Here is a 7,273-nt window from a genome sequence, read left to right on the forward strand (position 1 = left end):
CCTATGAGAAAAAGGAGCAGCGCATGAACCGAACGCAACAAACGCGAACCGAACCGAGACAGTCGAACCGAACGGTTCGGACGGTTTTCATAAACCGTTCCATCCCTAATATATATATATATAGATAGATATATATATATATACCGTATATATATGTATTTATAAGTAAATATAAATAATCTACTCTCCTTCTATTGTTTTAAATTAAGTAATCTATTCAGTTTGTGAAGAACATAACAGATGCAAAAATTTTTTGTTATGGTTGCTAAAGAACAGTTCTGAAAAAATAACTGATATGCTTAACATCTACATGATTTAACAATCTAGTTCTGCTAGGGTTTGTTATTAGATATTACCTCTCCCCTTTATCCGTTACAATGGATAAAACCTTCATGGAAACTAAAGGCTACACATTTATAAGAACGCTGGGAGAGGGAGCATTTGGCAAAGTTTTGAAAGCAGAGTCGTATCGTCTGAAGAAACTTGTTGCCATAAAGATAATTGGTTAAGGAGTGCGATCCCAGGATTTTGTCTGAGAAAAAGGAAATTCCTAGATCTTTAATACATCCCAACATCATCAGAACTTACGACATATTTACATCACGCAATAGAACGGTAAGTGTTTTCCTTTTTTCCTTTTAATAGAGATTAAGAATAACAGAATAACTAATACCCTTTGGGTGCACATTCATGTCCAAAAAAAGTAGGACATGAGGAACAGTAAACGTATACTGGAACTCGGGCTGGAAAAAGACAGGTCATTATCAAGTTTCTGTTGACAGGTCTGATGATTATCTTGAGCTGTTTTTGGGTAGATATAAACATGTTTTAGGTGCGAAGAATTTAAACCCCATATTGGCTGCTCTGTCTTTAGCAGTGTTTCTGTCTCTTCTTGATGTTGTCCTTTTTGCTGCGACTAATGCAAGCTTTTTCACTTGTTTCTGGGGGAAAACTTTTTAAAAATCAAGGGTGAATCTGATATATTAATGTATATAGTCAAATGAAATTACTGCTGTAAAACACCGGGAGAAAGTAAACCATCTAGAAGCGTCACTTTCACTGTGCTGCTTTCTTTCTAGTTGGGGCTAGTAACATTAGTAAACCATCTTAAGGGTTTATACCTGTTCTCATACAGTGCGTTCACACCCAATGCGTGATATGATACTTGATACAGCTGCAATATATGCCTGTTTTTTTTTTTTGTTCTCACTGTTCATTAAAATGCTATTTTACTCTGTAAAGAATATGGAGAAAATGAGCTTATGTAAACACAATGGTAGAAAAAATAACCAATTTAATTTAAAGCCTTTCAAAGACAAATCTACAGAATCTTTACAAGGGAAAAAAACTTGTTCCTTTTTTGAAATATGACTGTAAGGAAAACATGGGTAAAACTTGTATTGTTGTTTTAACAAAATAATATAATTTACTGATTAATTACTTTATTTCCTATCTTTAGGTGTATGTGGTCATGGAGCTTTGTCCAAACGGAGATCTCAAACATCTTAGCACTTCCAAAGGGACTTTAGAGGAAGGCCTCAGCTGCAGACTTTTTAAACAGCTGTGTCTAGCGATTCAATATCTTCATGGCATCAATATTGCCCACAGAGATATAAAATGTGACAACCTTCTGCTGGACACCAACTATAACCTCAAACTGTGTGACTTTTCCTTCAGCGAGAGGCTGACTTATAACGACGGCAAGTTGGTGCTGAGTAGTGACTTCTGTGGTACTCCAAACTATGAAGCGCCAGAAATCTTAAAACATCTTCCATACAACCCTAAGCTTTCTGATGTATGGAGTATGGGCATTGTGTTTAATGAGATGCTCTTTGGATCACTTCCTTTCAAAAACAGAAACCAACATAAATTTATGCAACTTCCAATGAAGCGTAGAATTACCTTCCCAACCACTTCATCTGTTTCAACTCAAGCAAAAGAGCTGATCCACAGCATTCTGCAGCCTGTGCCAGAACACCGGATCACAGTCAGTGGATTGTTGGAGAGTCCATGCTTGTTGCAGGGGACCATGGGAGAAATAGATGAAGCTGGACCAGCTGGAACAAAAACAACAAAAAAGTCTAGTCAGAAGACACCGCTAGACAACAAGCTCCAAGAAGACGAGCAAATTTCAAAAAGCTGCTCAACTGCACAGCCGGGACCGTCTGCTGCTAAATAAAAGCACATAACAACAAGACATCCATGCATTCATACATCCAGCATAATCCAGTTCCATTTGGGCTCAACTGTTAATGTACAATGATACTACTAGATGATAAATAAATGACAGTAATATTCATTTTTGTCAATAAATTGTAGTGAAGTTGATCTTCACTAAAAAATAAAATCTAATGACTTAATTAAAACATATTAAACTTTTATTATAGGCTAATATAGGCTAAAATATCCTATATTTGTCAAAATCATATGCTACAGTCAGAAACATAGAGTAACTTCAGTATAGACAATCATTTTTCGCACTGTAGAAGTTCCTTACCCCCTTTTCCATTGCCTTTGAAAGGCTTTTAGACACAAATTACTGGAGAGCAACTACTTTTCTTTGAGAAAAAGTTCAGGAAAAAATGGAAGAAACAAAAATTACAATATTCCAATGAAAATGTTCCAAAATGTTAATTTGGAACATTTATTTATTTATTTATTTTTTATGTCGTTTATTGGACAGGAGTCCAAGATTGAAGGATTTCAGTCAGTTGGCAATTTATTTTATCTTTGGAAGAGAGAACAGTTCACCGTACTATTGTTATTACAAGGTAATCAGCCCTGTTCTGATCTAGAACGCGTGTGTTCCCCTTATTTACAATACTGGAAAGTAGTCAGGGTCAAAACAAATTACACTTCGTTTAAACAATAACATGTTATGAATAAACCTTGAGGGGTTCATAAAATCAGCCGGTACAGTCAGCTGGGAACACCAAAGGTTAACTACGTGCTACGTCCGTCAGAACACATTTATGACTTTGTTAAACTAAGTTATTTATTGATAACTTTACTGCACTGAATTTTTAATTCTTTAAGAAAACAGCAGTAAGTCAGAAGAAGCCTTGCTAACTGTCTAGCCACAGCCAAGACGAAAACACTACTCTGTCGAAAGGAGGAGATGTCCTTAAAAGTAGCAAATGACATGTAGTTAAGTTTTTTCTCCTTAAAAATAAAAAAAGTTAACATGGGTGCACAGAAACAATTCCACACATGAGTAGAAGAGAGGCTTCAATGGCATTAAAGCTAAGACAGGCGTATACCCCCCAAACACCAGATGTCATCCAGACGTTCGTTTTCAGGTTAAATCTGGTTAGCCCGCCATAGGCTTGATTTAGTCCAGAAATAGTTGTTTAAAATTGGGTTGTGTTCGGTCAGCCTGAATTTGTCCCAATTTAGTCAAATAGTAGATGTTGGGAAAGTTGCAAACCCAGTTTTCAACGTCTTTTCTACAATCTAAAAATTAGTGTATCGGGGGGGGGCCTAAATCAGCACTAAAATGGTCGTATTGGTATCGGCAAGTATTAACAAATAGGGCACCAATACCATTTTGGGAGATTCCAGGTAGGAATAAATCGCTCTACTGGTTTCACTTTGTATTAGTCTTTTTCCTGCTTCACAAAGGTAGGCAGCCGCTTGTTAAAGCCATGATGGCAATTATTTTGCATCCAAGTAGTATGCAGTTCTTCATATATACACACAGACATCAATTTCAAACAAATCGGTATGATATCAGTATCGGCCAATACTGCACAGCCAGGTATTGGGTATCAGTATTGGTGCTGAAAAATGGCATCGGCTACGCTACTAAAAATTACAGGTGCTTTTAACAGCTTTTAACCTTTCACTTTTCAACAAAAGTGAGTAGAGAATTATGCACATATGCTTGTGATATACTGTATTAGGGGGGCCTCATGGTACTCCCCAGGCACCCCACGGTGGCAGCCCACTGCTACACAAGGGGATGGGTTAAGTGCTTAGGTCAATTTCTCCAATGTGAGATCAATAAAGTTCAATTATGATTATTATTAATGGAATCTTTGTGTATAAAAGCTTCAAATGTGTGTGTTAGTTTTTGTGTGTGTTTTGCTCATATGAGCATATTATACAGGTTCACTCTTGGCAGAATTCTGACCTCAGCACATAGTGACTGCTTGCTCAGTCTTTATTTTTCTGAGGAACGCAAATGTTACTAGAAATGTATCATAAAATGTGAAGTCTTAAATACATATTTGACACTGTCTGTACTAGCTACTAAAAACATGTCCATTCCATTCTGGCCTGATTCTCTTCATAAATGAAAAATATAATAGCCCATTGACATTTTGTAAAAGGTTTTATATTGTATTGGTTTATACTCCTTTTTATTTTCCTTTTTTACCCCTTTGCATACAACAAAGGCCTATTGACTATATTCTTCTCTCATCACTTTCTGTCTTCGGCTCAACTCAAGCATCAGTCCCCTAATTGAATAATTTATTAGACAGTTAATCAAGAATTTATAACTTTGGTAGGCATTACGAAAACACAGAGAGAGTGAACAACTGGAGCAGGACGACACGTGTAATTTAGATTTAAAGAAAGGAGAAGTCTGGGGTATGTGAGAGGAGTACAAATTAGCTGGGGGATAAGAATTGATGGTAAAAAGAAAGCAGAAGCAAATGGACACAGAAAAGTAGTAAGGGGAATTCGCTTACTAATTTAAACCTGAAAAGTACAAGAAACAAACATCTTCTTAATGGAACAATTTCTCTCACATGTTCACAGATTGCTTTCCTCACATGTTCCTGACCTAAAGAAATATATTTATGATTTCTATAGCTTAACCGCATTCTAGTGTTTTGTTTCAAGCTCTATCTAGAAAGAATACCACTTGGACAGTCATTGTTAATCAATGAAATACTAAGAAAGTGTCAAAAAATACACATATTTAGGACCCAGAAAAGGGTGCTATGGTTGTAATATATATTTTAAATAATTTTTTTGCTTGATCTGCTAAATCTAGAACTGCCCGGCTATACTGTGCATACCATGTGTCAAAACTAATCACCATTATGTTTATTTTAGGGGGACTCCACAGCAGTTACATCCCATCACAAAACTTTAAGACCTGTTATCAAAGTAAGCATTCATTCTGCATTGATCTTATCTGGTAGGATAGAAAGGCCCTAGTAAACATGGCAAGGGGGTAATCAGTTCTTTTGCCTCCTCATATGGAGGGGGGCTCTATGTTTAAGCTGCATCTCTGCAGTGTAACAGTTTCCTGCCTTTGTATCAACTGGTAGCTGTTTCCTCAGATTTTGAAGCTACCTGTAAGTTTTATTTTAATGAGAATTATCACGTCTCCTGATAAAATCCTATTTTTATGCAATCCAAATCTTACTTACATGCAAATGTATACAAACCTAAACACTGGAATAATTAATCTAAACTAATGAAAACCTAATAAAACCCAGTGAATGAAAAGAAGAAAGTCTCTAAAGACAGTAAGATCATTTTACTAATATGAGCTGATATGAATTTGATTTGTTTGACCTAACTACTTAGCCTAAAGGAATTTTCAAGCACAATTAAAAGCCATACCTGCAGGCAGACCCTTATTAGGGTTAAAGAGACATTATGTAAGTTTTTAATGAAAACTATATTTAAAATAACCATTTTATTTCACCCTTTCATGACTAAAACATCATTTGATAAGCAGACTGACACCTCAGTGGTTCAGCATTGATGTACCTCTAAGCCTCCAGTCTATCTTTATGAATTTATTTTGAATCAGAAGGTCCCCCGCTGTTGAGCAGATTTGACATCAAATGCATCCAAGTTAACGGCATGCAACCTACCAAACAATCAAAGTGTTATATTCAAAATGAATAACGTAGATACTAAGATGCGACTGGCATCCAGCTTAACTCAAACAGCAATGACAACTTTAGGTAAGGTGAAAAAAGTAAAACAAAAAACAAGTTAGGTATGAGCATGAGCTACTAGAACGAGTGCTGCAGTTCCATATGTTGGCAACAAGTGGTAGTATCATAAAAAATACTCAGTAATGTCTCTATAAGTATAATTTTGTTTCCTTATTTATTTATTTATTTATTTATTTATTTATTTATTTATTTATTTATTTATTTATTTATTTATTCATTCCTTTCCTAAACTAGAGTTCTGAAAGCCTTCTCATATTTATGGAAAATAAGAATTTCAAATAATCTATGTATGATGAGATGTTCTCACAGTATCCATATGGATTTACAGTATGAGACAGAGAGAGGGCCAGTCTAAGCAGTTAGATTTTTGAATCAGTCTTAAATCAGTCTCCTTTTCCTAGCTCCCTTCTAGGCTCCCTTGTCCACACCTGCTCCCAATCTGCTGGTTATTCAGTCTCCAATTTATACACCTCCTGCTCAATCCCTGTTTGCTGTTGTTTGTTAGGTCCCTGTGTGTGTTTTCCCTGATGTCCTTCTGTATTGTAATAATTCCCTATTTTGTTATTTTTGGATTTTTGCTTCAGTTGCCACCTTTCTGTTATAGAAACTGCTAGAACCGCATTCAGCTTTGGTTTCTGCATTTGGGTCCTCTTCTAGTGTCCTCTACCTGACACTAATTCTTTATATATATATATTTTATATATATTATATATTTCTTTATATATAACTTTGAAGGTAGCTATTCCTCTGAATTTTGAGCTCCAAATACACGGAAAACTTCACAAATCTTTGGATCAGCCTTTGTTTTCTTCCTACAAAGGATGAACCCAACGTGTGCATCAAGAGTCAAAGCACCATTTTTGTTGTTGTAGGACCCTTTTTACCCAGTCCAACATTATCTACAGCATTAACTTATAAGTTGATGCTGGACTATCTCTGCCCACCACATATCAGCATAAGAATGTCCATTTTGGCTGAGCCACACAGAAGAGTGAACAAATATAGAAAAGAACGGATGTAATGCTTATTAGCATAACATAAAATAAAAATAAATTAATCCACAACACAAGTCTGCTATTTACTAACCCTAACTTCACTGGATTCAGACCTAAATCTAAAGAAAAATTAGTGGCTTGATCAGTTTCTGTGTTTTTTTGATCTAACCAAAATAGTTTTAACCAACTGCATCAGATGTTTTTCCAACCAATCTATTTTTAGAGTATATCCAAGCTCTGTCCAACTAAGCATAACTCTGCCACATCTTGGCTGCATAATGAGGCTTTTTAGATGCCTAACAAAGTTTGCAGGCGAGCTGAACCACTTCTAAGGGCCTTTGTGGTATGGCGGTA

General features: G+C 35.8%; 1 pseudogene; it reads left to right on the plus strand.

The window, feature by feature from the left end:
* The first annotated feature begins 377 nt into the window (after window positions 1-377).
* Window positions 378-2,179, plus strand: LOC107100658 (annotated as a pseudogene).
* Window positions 2,180-7,273: the final 5,094 nt, after the last annotated feature.

Source organism: Cyprinodon variegatus, unplaced genomic scaffold, assembly GCF_000732505.1.
Source record: "Cyprinodon variegatus isolate N-32 unplaced genomic scaffold, C_variegatus-1.0 Scaffold997, whole genome shotgun sequence".
NCBI lineage: Eukaryota > Metazoa > Chordata > Actinopteri > Cyprinodontiformes > Cyprinodontidae > Cyprinodon > Cyprinodon variegatus.